This window comes from Bombina bombina, chromosome 1, assembly GCF_027579735.1.
Source record: "Bombina bombina isolate aBomBom1 chromosome 1, aBomBom1.pri, whole genome shotgun sequence".
In the NCBI taxonomy this organism is placed as follows: domain Eukaryota; kingdom Metazoa; phylum Chordata; class Amphibia; order Anura; family Bombinatoridae; genus Bombina; species Bombina bombina.
Genome location: NC_069499.1, coordinates 311703078 through 311724494, shown reverse-complemented (window position 1 = coordinate 311724494; position 21417 = coordinate 311703078). Strand labels below are relative to the sequence as shown.

Genomic DNA, 21417 nt, shown 5'->3' with positions numbered 1-21417 from the left:
CTGGGAGAATGCTTTATTTTCTTCAATGGGGCTAGTGATTGGCTGTAACAGCCACATTTTCAGGTACTAAAATGGATTCAGGTACTAAAAACAGAGCAACTAACAAAAAATAACAAACAAATATTTAAGGGGGATGTTCACAGGAATTGTTACAGACCTACACATAAGAAAAGATGATCGTCCAAAACAAAAGTAAAACATGACAGCTTATTAATTTAATATTAATGATGGACATTCAATGTGTTTGAATGCTTCCTTTTTATTTAAATAACATTATTTAATGGCATATTTGCAATAAACAATTTCAAATCTCCCTGTTAAATTAAAACCTTATAGCCATACATAAAAAAACTAAATGTATGCTTACCTAATTAATTTCTTTCATGGTGGTGAAATTACTAAGCCATTACTCCTGGACCCTATGAGGAGGCAAAGATTCCCAAAGCTCTAAGAGGGCGTAATCCCTCTCACCCCTCTGGTATTCTAGTTTCACGTATAGCCAAGAAAGGAGAAGTAGAATGGTAGGAATGAAAAATGCAGAACTGCCATCAGAAAAAAATAATTAAAGGGACACTGAACCCAATTTTTTTCTTTTGTGATTCAGATAGAACATTCAGTTTTAAGCAACTTTCTAATTTACTCCTATTATCATTTTTTCTTCGCTCTTTTGCTAACTTTAATTGAAAAAGAAGGCATCTAAGCTTTTTTCTTAGTTCAGGACTCTGGACAGCACTTTTTTATTGGTGGATGAATTTATCCACCAATCAGCAAGGACAACCCAGGTTGTTCACCAAAAATGGGCTGGCATCTAAACTTACATTCTTGCATTTCAAATAGAGATGCCAAAAGAATAAAGACTATTTGATAATAGGAGTAAATTAGAAAGTCGCTTAAAATGTCATGCTCTATCTAAATCATGAAAGAAAAACATTAGGGTTCAGTGTCCCTTTAAGTAAAAAATGAAACTGGGCAGGTCTTGTGTACTCTCGCCAACATGAAAGAAATTAAATTGGTAGCTATGAATTTTGTTTTCTTTTTTTAAGGTGGTGAGAGTACACAAGCCATTACTCCTGGGAACTAATACCCAAGCTATGGAGTCCACATGTAATTGGGGCGAGACAATTTTTTTTAAACCAGGCACATAAATACTAGACACCGCTGCCTGAAGGACCTTCCTACTTTAAAGTGGATGACATTAGAGAACCTATGTAAGAAAAAACATGTAGCTGCCTTTCAAATTTCTTCAACAAAAGCCTCATTCTTGAAAACTCAAGAAGAGGAAACTGATCTAGTAAAATGGGCAAAAATGTGTTTTTGAAAGACTATTCCACCTCTAGGAAAGTCTTGGTAATAAAGAGTCTTAGCTAAGAAGCTAAAGAAGCATGGCCTGTGGCCTTCTGAACCTTATGTGAACCAAGGACAAACCAATTAAAGGTTTGTATTAAAACCTATGAAAATTGTAAGTAGAATTCTAATGCTCTTACAACATCAAAAATAAGTAAGAGACTTTCAATTAAATTCTTTGGATTATGACAAGAAAACCCCCCCCCATATATTGAGTCTTTAAAAAAAAAAAAAAAACAACTAGGGGCGGAGCCTGGAGCGACATGGAGTAAGTTGCATAGTGGAGCAGCTCCGTGTATAGCTAGGTGTAGGGGAGCCAGCAACCTACAAATTCAACTCAAAGTCTCAGGTCCCCCAGAGGGGAAATCAAGACATGATCGCCTGAGTACCTGCAAAGGAGACAGAAACGGATCCAGGTCATATAGCTAGGAGGAAATTGCGCTCGTTGGGGCCCTGTATGAAATAGGCGGTGGCCATCTTGGGAGACCACGCGGCACTCCGGAGGGTAAAAAATACAGACAGCAGGGTGATGAACTTGATTAGGAGACTTTGGTCTGGGCACAGTAGATCCCCGAGGGAGTGTGGACACATAATATGAGACACGCTGCCAGAGACAGATTCCCTAAGCTGCAGAGCTAAAAATTAAAAAGTGCACAGAGATTACTACGAATACTCCACATCTGGCTTGATAATGGATCCTCACAGGCAGAGATGCACTGTAGTTGGAGAACTATAGCTCACTCAAAGGGGCAGAGGGGCTGCTTTGTACAGTTTACAGCACAATTTAATATATTTATAAGAAGAGTTAATCTGAGGAGGGCACATTGCCTACAATTTGTAACTACCCCTTTAAGCTACTACATGGACTGAGGTCCTTAAATCAGTAAATTCAAGGAACTCCTACATTGAGAAGAGGGGACACATTGCTGCTGGAGGCTTTCTCTTGCTACTTTATTGCTGGGGGATAGGGATCTCTGCAAGAGGCAGATAGAACACACGAGCACTGTGATACTTAGAGATACCCATCCTATTATGTCTGTCAGAAAATCAGCTAAACCTGCCCAAGGGGGTAAAACACCTGCCACTCACACTTTTTTAAGCAAGTGAAGGGAGATAAAGCTGCAGAAGCCCTACTAACTGACCAAGAGGAGGTGGTAGATATGGACACCACTGTTTTACTGCAGGGACAAGATCATGCCCCAGTCACAAAGGCGGATATTAAAAATCTGGTCTAAAAACAAGATATATCCTCAAGCTTTAATAAGCTCTGGGAGAAAATGGACGCTATGCAGAACACTGTAACAAACAGCTTGGCAGAGATCAAACAAGATATCCAAGAGTTGGGCAATAGGGTCTCTGCCCTGGAAGACAGCTAAACTACAGTCAGGGAGGAAGTTACCTCTGTTTCCCAGGAGGTGACGCAACACCAGCAGGACCTCGAAATAATACAAGATAGAATGGAAGATCTCGAGAACCGTAGCCGCAGATGAAATATTCGGCTGAAGGGGATTCTGGAATCTGTAACACCCACTGAACTGGAAGGGTTCCTGACTCAGTTATTTCAGGCCCTTACAGGCCACTCTGAAGAAGGATGCTTTCAGATGGAAAGGGCCCACAGGGCCTTAAGGGCGAAACCTAGGGGGGAAGCCCCACCTAGGGACGTTATAGTTTAGTTTGCATGTTCCGCTTCCAAGAGAAGGAGGCTGTTCTAGCGGCCTCCAGGAAGAATCCGACCTTCAAGTTTCAGGGCTCGGTCATCCAGTTCTTTCAGGATCTCTGTCTGAGGACCCTTTAGAGAAGAGGGGCTATGAGACTGCTTACTTCACTGTTGAGGAAAAATGACATCAACTACAGATGGGGATTCCCCTTTGCACTCATCATTATCCATAATGGATTACATATACCATAAAGGAAGTCTGGGACATCCCTGATATCTGCGGCCACCTGGGACTGGAGGCCCCCCAGCTGACTTCCGATTTAGTCCAAATGGGGACCACGGAGCCAAGTACAGCTCGCTCTCTACCACAGAGACAGAACTGGACGAGGGTCTCTAAGAAGAAACAGAAAACCTGAAGCCCTGAACATATGTACAAAGCGGCAAACATGTCTGAGGACTGGAAAGACATGGCACAGATGAGTATAAGTTTGTTTCTGTGGGATTGCCTGTTATTCTATTGAGAGTGTCTGAACTAATAGTCCTGTTCACTGACTCCACATTTCCAATAAGGGAACAGGGGATACTTGTCAAAGGGGAAAAGTTGGAGGGTTTGCCAGAGACTAAAGTAATAGGAGCTGCTTAAAAGAGACGAAACCAAGACTCTGGGACTCTACATGAAGGAAGGACTTTTTCCTTATGTATTATTTTCTTGATATACAAAGGGGAGAAGGGTTAATAACAGAGGGAGGGCGTGGTAGCTGGGTGAAAATACTATACAGGACCCCCTGCACACTCAAAATTTATATACCAGTACAAAATGTTTTCATTGCACGTTTGCTGTTCTACATTCACTGTTAGATATTGAAAATTAATGTATAGTGATAAGATATGGGCTACTAACTCATCCATGGTTTATTTTTTTAAGGTTCAACAATGGAGTTGTTTACATTGTTTGTTAATGTTTTATAATTGTGGTACTAGGCGCTGCACTGAACGGGAAGGAAGGGTAAGGGTTAAGTATCTAGATAAATACGACATGATTGATGGCTAGAAATGTTAAAATTATCTCAAATATTGTGAGAGGTCTCAACACGGACGTGAAAAGGAAAACAGCACTCACCCAATACTCTAGGGAAGGCAAATCTTATAATGCTACAGGAAACGAACTTCACCAACACAGTAATCCCCCAATACTGGACGAAACAATTCCCTTTACATTATCACTCAATGACAGATACAAAAAAGAGGGAGGTTTCTAATCTCATCCACCAATCGCTCCAGTTTCACACAGACAAAGTGATTACTGATCCAAATGGCAGATACCTCATTGTTAGAGGGCGTACTCACAAAACTCAAAAACACAAAAATTTTAATTTATATGCCCCCTACGAGAAACAAGACTTTTTTTTCGACAGATTTCCCATCTCCTAACACAGTGGTCCCAGTCCCATATTATTTTGGCAGGGGATTTTATCATTTCTTTAGCTCCCTTCAAGAATATAGAGACAGCTAGAATAACTAACAAACAACACAGACATAACGCCATAGCAAAAGCCGTAAGGGAGTCCCTGACTATGTGATAAAGGGGTAAAGGGGACCCCCCCAAGCGCCTACCAAGCTGGAGGCAAAAGGGGATAGCAAATAGGTTCAATAAAATTGTTAAAATATTAAAATTCTAAAATTTATTAACAATGTCTAAAAACATACAATGTAAATCATGGATCCATGAGAATAAATGAGTAAAAACAATAAATACAAACAATGTGCAAAATATCAGCAACAGATAGTAAGAAACAAATAATCACAGATGTCAGACTGAGAATACACGGGATGGGGTAATGAGGGTACTCAGAAAATTGTCAACAATACATCAAAAATATCAAAAAAGTAAAAAATATACAAATGTCTAGTGTCCAGAAATATTCAATAGTGTGAAATCCAAAAAATTGTCGTGGGAAATGACTCAATATAAAAATAGAAAAATGTGTCTATGGAAAATCAATAGGTGAATTGCAATTCAGTGACGAAAAAATCAAAATGACAAAATGAAAAAATTAAAAAATTAAAAAATTAAAATTCGGTGTATATAAAGTGAAAATAGTCACCCAGACCTAGATGGATATTCCTTGTAGTGATCCCACAGTGTAGATCTATCCTTGAGGGTGTGAGAGGATCAAGTCTTGATAAAGGCCTTATTGGGGCCGAAACGCGTCGACTGAGTATTGGTAAGCCTAATCCCTTTTATGCACTGTTGTGTGAAGCTATCTGCACCATATTTTTCTTTATATTTTTAGGTGGACATCGTTTTGTTGGGCCAATCTGGTTCAGACTCTAATCCTGTTTCACACGCCTGTGGACACAGCCCTTCCTCCTCTCACACCCTCAAGGATAGATCTACACTGTGGGATCACTACAAGGAATATCCATCTAGGTCTGGGTGACTATTTTCACTTTATATACACCAAATTTTAATTTTTTAATTTTTTCATTTTTTCATTTTGTCATTTTGATTTTTTCGTCACTGAATTGCAATTCACATATTGATTTTCCATAGACACATTTTTCTATTTTTATATTGAGTCATTTCCCACAACAATTTTTTGGATTTCACACTATTGAATATTTCTGGACACTAGACATTTGTATATTTTTTACTTTTTTGATATTTTTGATGTATTGTTGACAATTTTCTGAGTACCCTCATTACCCCAACCCGTGTATTCTCAGTCTGACATCTGTGATTATTTGTTGCTTACTATCTGTTGCTGATATTTTGCACATTGTTTGTATTTATTGTTTTTACTAATTTATTCTCATGGATCCATGATTTACATTGTATGTTTTTAGACATTGTTAATAAATTTTAGAATTTTAATATTTTAACAATTTTATTGAACCTATTTGCTATCCCCTTTTGCCTCCAGCTTGGTAGGCGCTTGGGGGGTCCCCTTTATCACTTGATTCCTATTGGTGGTCACTAGGTACACCCCTCCCCCGAGCTAAGGGTTTAGAGTAGGCGCTAGTCCCATCTCCTCAACTATTGTTCTAGTCCCTGACTATGCACAACATATTAGACACCTGGGGCATGATCCGATATACGGCGCAGATTTCAGCACAAGCGTGGAAACCTGCGCTGCCCATAGTTTCAGCTCGCAACTCGAGCTATCTTATATACGGCGCCGTCAGATGCTAAAGTGCCGTAAGTCTGACAAACTAGCGATGTCCAGAAATCTGCGTAAGTACAAATTTCTGGAGTCGCCAGTGACTTACGGCACTTTAGAAACTGCCGCCGCATAAAAAAACTGACTAACTTATAAAATCTCCCGTACTGTCTAACATGCCTCCCAAACATAGCCCGACACGTATACCCCTCTATCCGCAATCCCCCCTCTCACTCCTAACAATAAATATATTAACCCCTAAACCGCCGCTCCCGGACCCCGCCGCCAGCTACATATGTCTTACCCCTAATCTGACCCCCCTATATTAAATGTTTTAGTCCCTAATGTGAGCCCCCTACCCCGCCGCCACCTACATTAACTATATTACCCCCTAATATGATCCCCCTACACCGCCGCCACCTATTTAAACTATATTATCCCCTAATGTGATCCCCCTACACCGCCGCCACCTATTTAAACTATATTAACCCCTAATGGGAGCCCCCTACACTGCCACCACCTATATTATATGTACTACCCCCTAAACTGACCCCCTTACACCGCCGCCACCTATATTAAAATTATTAACCCCTAATCTAATCCTCCTATACCGCCGCCACCTATATTAAATTTATTAACGCCTAAAATACTAAAATTTCCCTACCACTAAACCTAAGTCTAACCCTACAAATAGCCCTGAAAAGGGCTTTTTGCGTGGCATTGCTCCAAAGTAACCAGCTCTACTACCAGCCCTTAAAAGGGCCTTTTGCGGGGCATTGCCCCAAAGTAACCAGCTCTTTTACCAGCCCTTAAAAGGGCCTTTTGCGGGGCATTGTTACAAAGTAATCAGCTCTTTTACATGTAATCTAATCCCCCTACACCGCCGCCACCTATAATAAATGTATTACCCCCTAATCTAATCCCCCTACACCGCTGCCACTTATATTAAATATATTAACCCCTAATCTGAGCCCCCTGCACCGCCGCCACCTATTTAAACTATATTAACCCCTAATGTGAGCCCCCTACACCGCCGCCACCTATATTATATGTACTACCCCCTAAACTGACCCCCTTACACCGCCGCCACCTATATTAAAATTATTAACCCCTAATCTAATCCCCCTATACCGCCGCCACCTATATTAAATTTATTAACCCCTAAAATACTAAAATTTCCCTACCACTAAACCTAAGTCTAAACCTACAAATAGCCCTGAAAAGGGCTTTTTGCATGGCATTGCCCCAAAGTAACCAGCTCTATTACCAGCCCTTAAAGGGGCCTTTTGCGGGGCATTGCCCCAAAGTAACCAGCTCTTTTACCAGCCCTTAAAATGGCCTTTTGCGGGGCATTGTCATAAAGTAATCAGCTCTTTTACATGTAATCTAATCCCCCTACACCGCCGCCACCTATAATAAATTTATTACCCCCTAATCTAATCCCCCTACACCGCCGCCACTTATTTTAAATATATTAACCCCTAATCTGAGCCCCCTACACCGCCGCCACCTATATTAACTATATTAACCCTAATTATATTAGGGTTAATATAGTTAATATAGTTATTATATTATATATATTAACTATATTAACCCTATCTAACTCTAACACCCCTAACTTAATTATTATTAAAATAAATCTAAATAATATTAATAATATTAACTAAATTATTCCTATTTAAAACTAAATACCTATAAAATAAACCCTAAAATAGCTACAATATAATGAATAATTACATTGTAGCTATTTTAGGGTTTATATTTATTTTACAGGTAACTTGGTATTTATTTTAACTAGGTACAATAGCTATTAAATAGTTAATAACTATTTAATAGCTACCTAGTTAAAATAATTACCAAATTACCTGTAAAATAAATCCTAACCTAAGTTACAAATACACCTACACTATCAATAAATTAAATAAACTACAAATATCTAAACTAAAATACAATTAAATACACTAAACTAAATTACAAAAAATAAAAAAAGATTACAAGAATTTTAAGCTAATTACACCTAATCTAAGCCCCCTAATAAAATAACAAAGCCCCCCAAAATAAAAAAATTCCCTACCCTAATCTAAATTACAAAAAGTAATCAGCTCTATTACCAGCTCTTAAAAGGGCCTTTTGTGGGGCATTGCCCCAAAGTAATCAGCTCTTTTACCTGTAAAAAAAAAAGAACAACCCCCCCTTACAACTCACCACCCACATACCCCTACTCTAACCCACCCAATCCCCCCTTAAAAAAACCTAAGTCTAACCCCTAAATGCTCCTTACCTTTCCTGAAGACCGGCGGAGAAGGTCCTGTTCCAGGCGGAGAAGTCTTCTTCCAGGCGGCGACCTCTTCTTTTTCCAGGATCCAGCTGGCACGGAGCGGAGGAGTTGAAGAACGATGACCGCGGAGCTGAAGACCGTCCATCTGGAACTGAAGACCGGCGATGCTGGAACAGAAGATCAGCGACGCTGGAACTGAAGACCGGAGCCGGAGCATGGAGGATCCTCTTCATACGATCGCCGCCATACACTGAATAGGAATTCAAGGTACGCAATTAAAAATGGCGTCCCTTGAATTCCTATTGGCTGATTTGAGCCTTCAAATTCAAATCAGCCAATCGGATGCGAGCTACTTTAATTCTATTGGCTGATTTGAATTGCCAATAGAATAAGAGCTACTATAATTCTATTGGCTGATTAGAATAGCCAATAGAATTACAGTAGCTCTTATTCTATTGGCTATTCAAATCAGCCAATAGAATTAAAGTAGCTTGCATCCGATTGGCTGATTTGAATTTGAAGGCTCAAATCAGCCAAATGGAATTCAAGGGACGCCATTTTTAATCGCGTACCGTGAATTCCTATTCAGTGTATGGCGGCGATCTTATGAAGAGGATCCTCCATGCTCCGGCTCTGGTCTTCAGTTCCAGCGTCGCCGATCTTCTGTTCCAACATCACCGGTCTTCAGTTCCAGATGGACTGTCTTCAGCTCCGCGGTCATCGGTCTTCAACTCCTCCGCTCCGCGCCGGCTGGATCCTGGAAGAAGAAGAGGTCGCCGCCTGGAAGAAGACTTCTCCATCTGGAACAGGACCTTCTCCGCCGGTCTTCAGGACAGGTAAGGAGCACTTGGGGGTTAGACTTTTTTTAAGGGGGGATTGGGTGGGTTAGATTAGGGGTATGTGGGTGGTGGGTTGTAATGGGGGGGATGTTCTTTTTTTTACAGGTAAAAGAGCTGTTTACTTTGGGGCAATGCCCCACAAAAGGCCCTTTTAAGGGCTGGTAATAGAGCTGATTACTTTTTATAATTTAGATTAGGGTAGGGAATTTTTTTTATTTTGGGGGGCTTTGTTATTTTATTAGGGGGCTTAGATTAGGTGTAATTAGCTTAAAATTCTTGTAATCTTTTTTTTATTTTTTGTAATTTAGTGTTTGTTTGTTTTTGTAATTTAGTTTAGTGTATTTAATTGTATTTTAGGTTAGGATTTATTTTACAGGTAATTTGGTAATTATTTTAACTAGGTAGCTATTAAATAGTTATTAACTATTTAATAGCTATTGTACCTAGTTAAAATAAATACCAAGTTACCTGTAAAATAAATATAAACCCTAAAATAGCTACAATGTAATTATTAATTATATTGTAGCTATCCTAGGGTTTATTTTATAGGTAAGTATTTAGTTTTAAATAGGAATAATTTAGTTAATATTATTAATATTATTTAGATTTATTTTAATAATAACTAAGTTAGGGGTGTTAGAGTTAGATATGGTTAATATAGTTAATATATATATATATATATAATAACTATATTAACTATATTAACCCTAATATAATTAGGGTTAATATAGTTAATATATATAATATAATAACTATATTAACTATATTAACCCTAATTATATTAGGGTTAATATAGGTGGCGGTGGTGTAGGGGGTTCAGATTAGGGATTAATATATTTAATATAGGTGGCGGCGGTGTAGGGGAATTAGATAAGGGGGTAATACATTTATTATAGGTGGCGGCGGTGTAGGGGGATTAGATTACATGTAAAAGAGCTGATTACTTTGTGACAATGCCCCGCAAAAGGCCCTTTTAAGGGCTGGTAAAAGAGCTGGTTACTTTGGGGCAATGCCCCGCAAAAGGCCCTTTTAAGGGCTGGTAATAGAGCTGGTTACTTTGGGGCAATGTCACGCAAAAAGCCCTTTTCAGGGCTATTTGTAGGGTTAGACTTAGGTTTAGTGGTAGGGAAATTTTAGTATTTTAGGGGTTAATAAATTTAATATAGGTGGCGGTATAGGGGGATTAGATTAGGGGTCAATAATTTTAATATAGGTGGCGGCGGTGTAAGGGGGTCATATTAGGGGGTAGTACATATAATATAGGTGGCGGCGGTGTAGGGGGCTCACATTAGGGGTTAATATAGTTTAAATAGGTGGCGGCGGTGTAGGGGGCTCACATTAGGGGTTAATATAGTTTAACTAGGTGGCGGCGGTGTAGGGGGATCACATTAGGGGGTAATATTGTTTAAATAGGTGGCGGCGGTGTAGGGGGATCACATTAGGGGGTAATATAGTTTAAATAGGTGGCGGCGGTGTAGGGGGATCATATTAGGGGTAATATAGTTAATGTAGGTGGCGGCGGTGTAGGGGGATAAGATTACAGGTAAAAGAGCTGATTACTTTGTGACAATGCCCCACAAAAGGCCCTTTTAAGGGCTGGTAAAAGAGCTGATTACTTTGGGGCAATGCCCCGCAAAAGGCCCTTTTAACGGCTGGTAATAGAGCTGTTTACTTTGGGGCAATGCCACGCAAAAAGCCCTTTTCAGGGCTATTTTTAATTTAGTTTAGGGTAGGGACATTTTAGTATTTTAGGGGTTAATACATTTAATATAGGTGGCGACGGTGTAGGGGTATTAGATTAGGGGTTAATACATTTAATATAGGTGGCGGTGGTGTAGGGGGATTAGATTAGGGGTTAATCATTTTAATATAGGTGGCGGCGGTGTAGGGGCATTAGATTAGGGGTTAATCATTTTAATATAGGTGGGGGCGGTGTAGGGGGATTAGATTAGGGGGTAATATAGTTAAACTAGGTGGCGGCGGTGTAGGGGGCTCACATTAGGGGGTAATAATTTTAATATAGATGACGGCGGTGTAGGGGGATTACATTAGGGGTTAATCATTTTAATGTAGGTGGCGGCGGTGTAGGGGGATCACATTAGGGGGTTAGACATTTAATGTAGGTGGCGGCGGGGTCGAGGAGCGGTGGTTTAGGGGTTAAACACTTTATTAGGGATGCGGCGGAGGATCGCGGTTGACAGGTAGATAGACATTGCGCATGCGTTAGGTTTTATTTTGCAGCCAGTTTAGGGAGTTACGGGGCTCCAATGCACAGCGTAAGGCTTACTACACCTGCATTTTGTGGCGAGGTGAAAATGGAGTAAGATTTCTCCATTTTCGCCACGTAAGTCCTTACGCTGTCTATTGGATACCAAACTGCGCTGGTTTGGTATACCTGTCTATGGGCCAAAAAACTACGACCGAAGGCAGAAATATACGAGTGTAACTTCTAGGTTACGCCGTATATAGGATACCAAACCAGCGCAATATTTGGCGTTGCCGGCTTTTGCGGGCGACGATTTATATCGGATCAAGGCCATGGAAGGCCAAATATGGGCAGACATCGAATTACACATTTTACTCGCACGCACATAAGTCGTATTCTAGGCTGGATTATATCTTTGTTAGCCAAACACTGTTGCCTAATGTTACCTCTTCCTCTTGCGTATGGTCTGACCATTCACTTATACAAGTAGAACTGACGGGTATAATTAGTACACAAAGGCAGCGGTCGTGGACCTTTGACCCAATGACGCTTAGTCCCCAACATGTACAACAGACCTTCTCTGAGAAGCTGGAGGAATATTGGTCCTTTAACATAGGATCGACTGCTAATACTATAAACAAATGGGCAGCCCATAAGCCGTACCTCAGGGGCCTATTGATAAAACAAAAAATGACAGCTATTAAAAAGGCTACTGACATAATAAATAAGCTACAGACAGAGATAAGGGAATTGGAGAAACATCATCAAAAAACACTTCAGCTGAAGAGAAAAGCCTTAGCCAAAATTCTAGACTCCAACTCAATCAGGGCAATTCAAAAATTGAAGACTCAATATTTGATATACTCTAACAAGCCTGACAGATATCTAGCCCACAAAATCAGGGAAAAGACTAGGAGCTTTGATATCCCTACCATACAGAAAGCAGATGGTACACACACTTCTCACACCCAGGAGATAGCGGACACATTCGCAGATTATTACTCCACTCTCTATGACGGTAAAAAGGTTGAGCAATCCCCTCGAACACAGGAACTACTTAAAAAACTTCTAGCAGACGCAAAATTAAAAAGACTAAGCGAACAAGATAGTGAGGAGCTAAATGCTAAGGTTACCAGGGGGGAAATTCTTTTGGCAATTAAAGACCTGAAAGCAGGCAAGGCCCCAGGGCCGGATGGTTTTCCGGGGGAGTACTATAAATTGTTTAAGACTGAACTGGCTTCCCAGTTACAGAAATTCTGTAATTATGTTATGCAGGGCAAAGCTATCCCACAAGAGGAACTGAGCGCTAGGATTGTGGTGATCCCCAAGTCCGGTAAGAACCCAGAGAAATGCCAAAGCTATAGACCAATTTCCCTGATAAATCAGGATGTGAAAATCCTTACCAAAATTTTAGCAAATAGACTGAAGAAACTAGCCCTGAGCCTGGTCCACCCAGACCAGGTTGGATTTATTTCAGATAGGGAGGCACCGGACAATGTGAGAAAAACTATATCCCTGGTAGATTATTTGAGGGAGAAAGAAACGCCTTCTCTGCTCCTGTCTCTGGACGCGAAGGCATTTGATAGAATAGATTGGACATATATGTGCACAGTTTTGATGGAGATGGGTTTCGGAGGGGTCTTTATGAAGGCTATAGGAGGTCTTTACTCTCACCCGAAAGCAGCAATCAGGGCAGCAGGGTTCCAGTCTAAAAAGATAAGGGTTCTGAATGGTACCCGACAAGGGTGCCCCCTATCCCCATTGTTGTTTGCCTTTTGTATGGAGCCCCTAGCCGCATGTATTAGGAACAATCCAGATATTTCAGGGGTGGGGGTGGGAGACTCGGAATACAAACTGTCTTTATTCGTGGATGATGTCCTCTTGACATTGAGTAAACCCCTGATATCCCTCCCCAACCTATACCAAACCCTGCATGATTTCTCACTCGTCTTGGGCTATAAGATTAATTTAGATAAGGGTGAGGTTTTACCCATACACCTTCCGCCACTTACTAAAAAGCTGATCGAGACCAACTTTGAATTTAAATGGGCCACAAAGTCAATTACGTACTTGGGCATCAAGCTATCAGACTCCTATCATAAACTCTTTCATTTAAACTATGCCCCACTCTATACCACAATCAATTGAGATCTTAAACAATGGAGAACCTGCAGATTCTCCTGGTATGACAGGTTCTCAGCGATTAAAATGAATTTCCTCCCAAAAATTTTGTATCTCTTCAGGGCCCTCCCATTCAGGGTAGCTAGATCGGATTTACAGAAATTACAGGCTTCCCTAAACACTTTCCTGAGAGGAGACAGAAGGGGGAGAATAGCCTCACATATACTATCCCGACACAGACAACTGGGGGGAGTAGGCCTTCCTAATTTTACTGATTACTACCACATGGCCAGACTGGCACAGGCTTCTTTTGTGCAGACACAGGTGGGGAAATGGGCCAATAAGGGACTCTACCGAGTGGCTGACTTTTTGGGAGGTAACCATATACAATCGTTTTCCCGTATACAAGATAGAATTCAACCTTTGAAACTACAATGGTTTTTATACCTGTAGATCTCCTCAGCCATCCACAAATACTGTTTCCCCTGGGCCCCACAAACACGGACGACGTTAGAACGTATAAGCATTTCCCCAAATAGAGTAAAGAGCCTGATCTCGATACTTTACTTAACTATTCAGGGGGCTCAAGCGTTGACTCACTTGATGATTACACATAAATGGTCACAGGATACAGGGCTTGACCTCCCAAGACATACACGGGACCTGATTTTCTATAACTCAAGCAGGGGACTGATTAACACGGATCTAAGGGACACAACAGAGAGGACACAACATTTTTCCTCTGAGGGTACTACAAGTTGCTATAGAGGATGCGGGGCTAGGGGGACATACATACATATGTGGTGGGAATGCCCTGGGATTAGAAGTATGGGAGCAGTTACAGAGGATTTTAGGCAGAGTGCTGGGAGACCCAATTGTTCTGACCACAGCTCAGGCTCTTCTAAATCACAAGCTCAAACCATACAACAAAGCAATTAATACGTTCATCAAGACTTTATGCACGGCAACCAGGATTTGTATAGTCAGGCACTGGAAGGTAGGGGCCCCAACCTGGACTGAAGTGATAGAACACATATACTCTGTCAGATATAGCCGCGACTATCCAGGGAAGCAATTCCTTAAAGTTTGGTTTTACTGGATAATGCAGGAGAAAACAGAATAGAGGAGAGGAGACAAAACGACAGTTCATGTTTATTTAAAGGACTTACCCTTATAGAGAATCAAGCCTCAAATTCTCCATACCATCCCCCTCTAGGACTTAGACAAGGCTTGATACGACAGGATAGGGGTGTAGGGCCACTTAATTGTACCACTAAATGTTTTTTTTTGTTAAGTTAAGAATTGTTTTTTTCTTTGTTTTTTTGTTAAGTAATAGGTTTTCTCTTATTCTTAAAAAAAAAATCAGAAAAGTTTGACATCAAGTTACAGAAATGTAAATTTCTGGGGGGTCTATGTAACACATTATTGTTTGCAGGACAGGGGGAGGCTAAAACGTAGTTTTGTCAAGACACTTAGCAATTTTCCTGTAGTAAGAAACCGAAAAAGCAAAAATATAAATATAAGCATTTATCTGAACCTTCTTTCAAAAGTGAAGAATTCTTGAAATTCTAAAAGAATTTCAACTAAAACCTTGATTTTCATAGCAGGGAAAAAGCAATTTCCCAAATCCTTTGAGAACTTTTACTTCATTCATTGCTAAAGAACTACGAGTTCCCGCTTGATGAATTATATAAACTACTGTTGTAACATTGTCTGATTGAAAACATAGATAACTTTGTCTATTCAGAAAAGGACAGCTCAAAGATAATTATTTGAGAAACCAACTGCCCTGTGCTCTCCTGGACCCATAGACTGAACCCAAATCTAAGAGATTGGCGTATGAAGACATTATTCTCCGAGAAAAATAGATTCGTAATTTATCCACCAGGACAAAAAAAAACCCCACTGAAACATCCAATAGGATTCTTTGAAGCAAAATCTCAGGAAACTAGGAGTAGGAAGGTAGGCATCCTTCAAATTAAATGTGGATATAAACTGACCTTATTGAATAAGAAGTGAAATAGTCCATATGTTTCAATTTTAAAAATAAGAATTCTGAGAAACTTGTTTAAAGTCTCTAATTCCAGAATAGGCCCGAAAGTTCCCTCTTTCTTGGGAATAATGGAAAGGATGGGAAAAACCTGGCCTTGTTTCAATACTGGAACTAGAACTATTACAGTGAGCACACATCCATTGTAGCCCAAATATAGTTATCTTGCCATATTATATCCTCCAAGAGTTCTAGGATATGTATGGTATCCCTTACATAAGACCTAAAACAGGGAACCGTGGTTTCAAGATATGATCCACATATTCAGAAGTTTGGTTGTAAGTCCCCCGATTCCCGAAACTATTGGTCTACCTGTTTTTTTTAACCCCTTATGTATTTTGGGTAGATGATAGAATATCGGTAATACGGGGTCCTCTACAACCAAATAGTTATACTCCAAATTAGTTAAAATTGAGTTCATTTTACCCTCATTAATTAGTGCATTATATTCTTCTAAGAAGGATTTTGTAGGGTTCTACATCCCCCAATAACCTATATGCTTCCTTTATATATTCCTTCTTATCCTGCACTACAATTCCTCCGCCCTTGTCGGCACTTTGAATCACTAGGTCCATATTTTCACTAAGGTTTTCTGATGCTGCTTTCTCTGGTCCCAAGAGATTACCTTGATTTTGTCTCTTATGTATATTTGTCATTTTATCTTTAATACAAATTTCTCTCACTTCTCTCTCCAAAAGAGTTTCAAAAACTGATATATAATTTCCTTTTGATTGAACGGGATAGAAAGAGGATTTTCTTTTTCGAGAACTATGTGTTGTCAGGTTAGGAAATGTCAAGAAGAAGAGCCAAATGCTAGGGCGAACTTAATCAACACCCTTGCACTCTGAGTTTAATCCAGGACGTGACCCCACGACAACCTCCAAAAAACAATTTACTCACGATATGGAGCAGGGTTAGCCTGTGCCCAAAGTAATTCAAGATATCAGCCAGATAGACTTCTGAATAAGGAACTGGTTTCAGGAAATGTCTTCCACAGAATCAGGAGAGCAGGGATAGTCCACTTATACTCAGACAGAAGAAGGGTAAAACAGGAAACAGTTAATAATGCAGGAGTAGGTAATTTGTTATTAAGCAGTTTGAGGGTAAACACTGTGTAGATAGTCTTTGCAGAGTATGCAACAGGTAATCAGGCAGTTTGAGGGTTAACACGGTGTAGTCAGAACTTGCAGAGTTAACAACATGTAATCAGGCAGTTTGAGGGTTAACACTGTGTAGATAGTCTTTGCAGAGTATGCAACAGGTAATCAGGCAGTTTGAGGGTTAACACGGTGTAGTCAGAACTTGCAGAGTTAACAACATGTAATCAGGTAGTTTGAGGGTTAACACTGTGCAGACAGTCTTTGCAGAGTATACAAAAAGTAATCAGGCAGTTTGAGGGTTAACACTGTGTAGACAGTCTTTGCAGAGTATGCAATAGGTAAACAGGCAGTTTGAGGTTAACACTGTGTAGATAGTCTTTGCAGAGTATGCAACAGGTAATCAGGCAGTTTGAGGGTTAACACTGTGTAGTCAGAACTTGCAGAGTTAACAACATGTAATCAGGTAGTTTAAAGTTTAACACTGTGCAGACAGTCTTTGCAGAGTATGCAACAAGTAATCAGGCAGTTTGAACGTTCCACAAAACAAACAGTACTTGCATTGTTTGGAGACAGGTAATCAGGAGGTTGAAGGTTAATCCAGCATAGTAAGTCCTTGAAGAGATTGGCAACAGAAAAGCAGCAGTTAGAGAGATTACACAGTGAATTCACCACAAACAAACGGGCACTGGAGAAACAGGAAGCCCGAAATAAAAAGCCTGGTTGTGACATCATCAGGAAGGGGTGGCTCAGACACCTGTCAATCAAGCACACAGAGAGGACTGCAGAGCTTCCCAGCAGCTGAGCGTGACATGTGTAATTGGGATATTATTAGCTTCTTCTTCTAACTCCTGTAATATATCAACAAGTGCTACTTCACTACTTATCTCCCCTTCCTCAAATCCCAAATTTGCTGTCACATTAATAGATTCATCAAGGTTCTTTATGACTCTGCACATTTTCAACCCTTTCTCTTTTAATTTGAAGTGTCTGGTCAGTTTTAGCTTCCTGTCCATTTTCTTTACATCTATATATATTTCAAAATCGTTCGGAGCCATATCTGGGGCAAAGAGAAACAGATTGAAATAGGAGGTTACTTTCCGTTTAGAAAAGAACAGGTTGAGAACCATTTTTTAGGCCAACGCCCAAAAGACGTGTTCCAAGAAGGGACGAGGAACCCAAAAGGAGGGATAAAACAAGAAGAAGGGGATGTAGAGAAGGAGTGGCTTGTAGAGCCAAAAAACAAAAAAAGGGAAAGACATACATTATTATAACCATATGGTCAAGAAATCTGTAATATATCACATAAAGTATTAACCAAAGATGAGGAAAGTTTGTTAAAGAAAGGTCTGTCCTTTGCCCCAGATATGGCTCTGAACGATTTTGAAATATACAGTATATAGATGTAAAGAAAATGGTCAGGAAGCTAACACTGACCAGACATTTCAAATTAAAAGAAAAAGGGTTGGAAATATGCAGAGTCATAGAGAACCTTGATGAATCTATTAATGCAACAGCAAATTTGGGATCTGAGGAAGGGGAGATAAGTAGTGAAGTAGCACTTGTTGTTATATTACAGGAGTTACAAGAAGAGGCTAATAATATCCCAATTACACATAGTTCTCTAAAAAGAAAATCCTCTTTCTATCCCGTTCAATCGAAAGGGAATTATATATCAGTTTTTGAAACTCTTTTAGAGAGAGAAGTGAGAGAAATTTGTATTAAAGATAAAATGAGAAATATACATAGGAGACAAAATCAAGGTAATCTCTCGGGACTAGAGAAAGCAGCATTAGAAAACCTTAGTGAAAATATGGACCTAGTGATCCTAAGTGCCGACAAGGGCGGAGGAATTGTAGTGCAGGATAAGAAGGAATATATAAAGGAAGCATATAGGTTATTGGGGATGTAGAAACATACAGCAGACTAGATAAGAACCCTACAAAATCCTTCTTAGAAAAATATAATACAGTAATTAATGAGGGTAAGATGAACTCAATTTTAACTAATTTGGACTATTTGGTTGTAGAGGACCCCATATTACCGATATTCTATCATCTACCCAAAATACATAAGGGGATATAAAAAAAACGGGTAGACCAATAGTTTTTTGTGGATCATATATTGAAACCAATGGTTCCCTTTTTGAGGTCTTATGTAAGGGATACCATACATATCCTAAAACTCTTGGAGGACATAATATGGCAAGATAACTATATTTGGGTTACAATGGATGTGGGCTCATTGTACACATCAATACCCCATAAATTAGGCATCACAGCAGTTAAATACTTCTGTGGGAAATGTGGGTATATTAACGAGATACAAAATGAATTCCAAGCAATGGAGTTTGTTCTAAAGAAAAACTATTTTCTATTTGAAGACAAGTATTTCCTCCAAACCAGGGGGACTGCAATGGGGACCAAATTTGCCCCCAACTTTGCGAACCCCTATATGGGGTAGTGGGAGGATCTATTTGTCTTCAACACAGAAAACCCATATAAAAACAATATCAAACAATGGTATCGATATATGGATGACATACTCCTGGTATGGTAGGGGACAGTAAAGGAACTGACAGTGTTCGTTGAATATATGAATAGGAACACACTCATCTTAAACTTCACTATGGAGCACAGTCCCAGGAAGGTAACCTTTCTGGATTTAGAAATTATACAGGAAGGAGGTGTCATCCATACAAATCTATATAGGAAACCAACAGATACCAACGGGTTTGTACGTGCCAAAAGTGGACAGCATAATAAATGGAAGAGGAAATACCTCTAGGCCAATTCCAGAGAGACAGACAGAATTGCACCAAATGGGATGACTTCATGGAAGAGGCCAAATTAATTACTAATAGGTTTTTGGCAAAAGGATACCCGGAGAATGTATTGACAGAAATAAAAGAGAAGGTCAATAAAATGGACAGATTTAACTTATTAAGAAGAAAAAAGAGAATAAACAAGCCCTAAACAGAATAAACAAGCCCTATTAGGAGAGGATATGGACAAATGTAAGGTTCAGCTAGTAACTAAGTATAATAGGGCTGCTAAAGAGATTGAAAGGGCTGCCAAAAAACACTGGCCTATCCTGAAGCAGGATCCGGTTCTTAAAGATACACTTTAAGTCCCAGTGAAAAGGGACTAGTCATTTTTAAGAAGAACATCAATTTAAGAAACAGAATAAGTCTGAGTATGCTATTTAATTTTATTATGCTAAACGTTAAGCTACGTTAAGGTTTTTATTTTGAAATTTTTTTTTTAAGATTTTACATATACAATGATCAATAATCCAAAGCATCCAACATTACATATAAATTACTCTCTAGCTTGAAGTAGTTACAAGAAATTCAAGTTTGCACCCAGTATTAGCACTTTAGGGTTTCCTCTAACCCCCAGTCGGGTTAACCTTAGTATCCATGCTGTACCCCTATCTCTTGGTTCAGTCCGCCTGTACGTTAAGGTTTTTAATTGTGTATATTTGTATTTTTATAAGAGAATTCATTGTGTATAAATGCTATGTATTTTATTTGAAAGGCGATACTGCTATTTAAGATTGAATAATCTTTTAAATTAATCAACAGGTGACGTATAGCTGACTGTTCAGGACCTAGAGTGCTACATGTGCATACTTTATGAGGGTTAACATGTTCTCTAGTGTTTTCCTTCTTTTTGTTCAGTTTAGACGTATAGCTGACTGTTTACACTCTGTGTCATAAAGAGCGGAGATACTCCCATTAGCATGTCAACAAAATACTAGTAGTCAAACAGGTGACGTACAGCTGACTGCCTAAACTCTGTGTCACACAAAGAGCAGAGACACTCCCACTAGCACGTCAAGTAAATACTGTGAGTCAGTCCTGAATGATATTTAGCCGTTCCCACACTCACACCCACCCACAAAATCTAACCTATCAGTTAGAAGGGGGTTGTTGACATTGACAATGATATAAGGGAGCCTCAGAGTTAGAAAGGGCATAGCCTCTGACGAAGCGGGGAGGAGCCTGTGAAACGTATAAGGCCACGCCCACTATTTACAGGACAGCATGGTTTGGACTATAGCCGGCTAAATGCAGTCCACTCTATGCAGTTCTGATCACACGATCTCCTTAGCTATTATGCTATAATATTATATCTCTAACCCAGATAGCCATATACATGTAATATATGTACTACCTACACAAAGTCAGGACTAATTACTGACAGAAGGCGGACATCGGACTGTTTGGCTGGAGTGGGACAGATATATCTCTGAAGGCATATACATACCTCATACGTTTGAGGGCACCTTTGTGAGTGTAAACCTTTTTATTCTTAAATCAAGTGTTGTTTTTATACTGCACTTAGATTGTGGATGCGCTCCATTTTATTCTGTGTTGCAGAGTAAATCGTTTTATCCTTATTTGAAGAGGATCCTAGGTAGGCTCTAGAGCAATGCACTTCTGGGAGCTAACTGCTGATTGGTCACAGCACATTTATGCCTCTTGTCATTGCCTCACCTAGCGTGTTCAGCTAGCTCCCAGTAATGCATGGCTGCTCTTTCAAAAAAGGATGAGAAAGAAGCAAATTTGATAATACAAGTAAATTGGAAAGTTGATTAAAACTGCATGCTCTGTTTGAATCATGAAAGAAATTTTGTGGGTTTTAGAACCTTTAAAGGGA

At 39.7% G+C, this 21417-nt stretch overlaps 1 protein-coding gene across 1 annotated transcript in view; it reads right to left on the bottom strand.

The window, feature by feature from the left end:
• LOC128637557 (fibrinogen-like protein 1-like protein) overlaps nucleotides 1-21417 on the bottom strand; it is a 35709-nt gene that overhangs the window by 13275 nt on the left and 1017 nt on the right. The gene's annotated exons all lie outside the window — the stretch shown is intronic.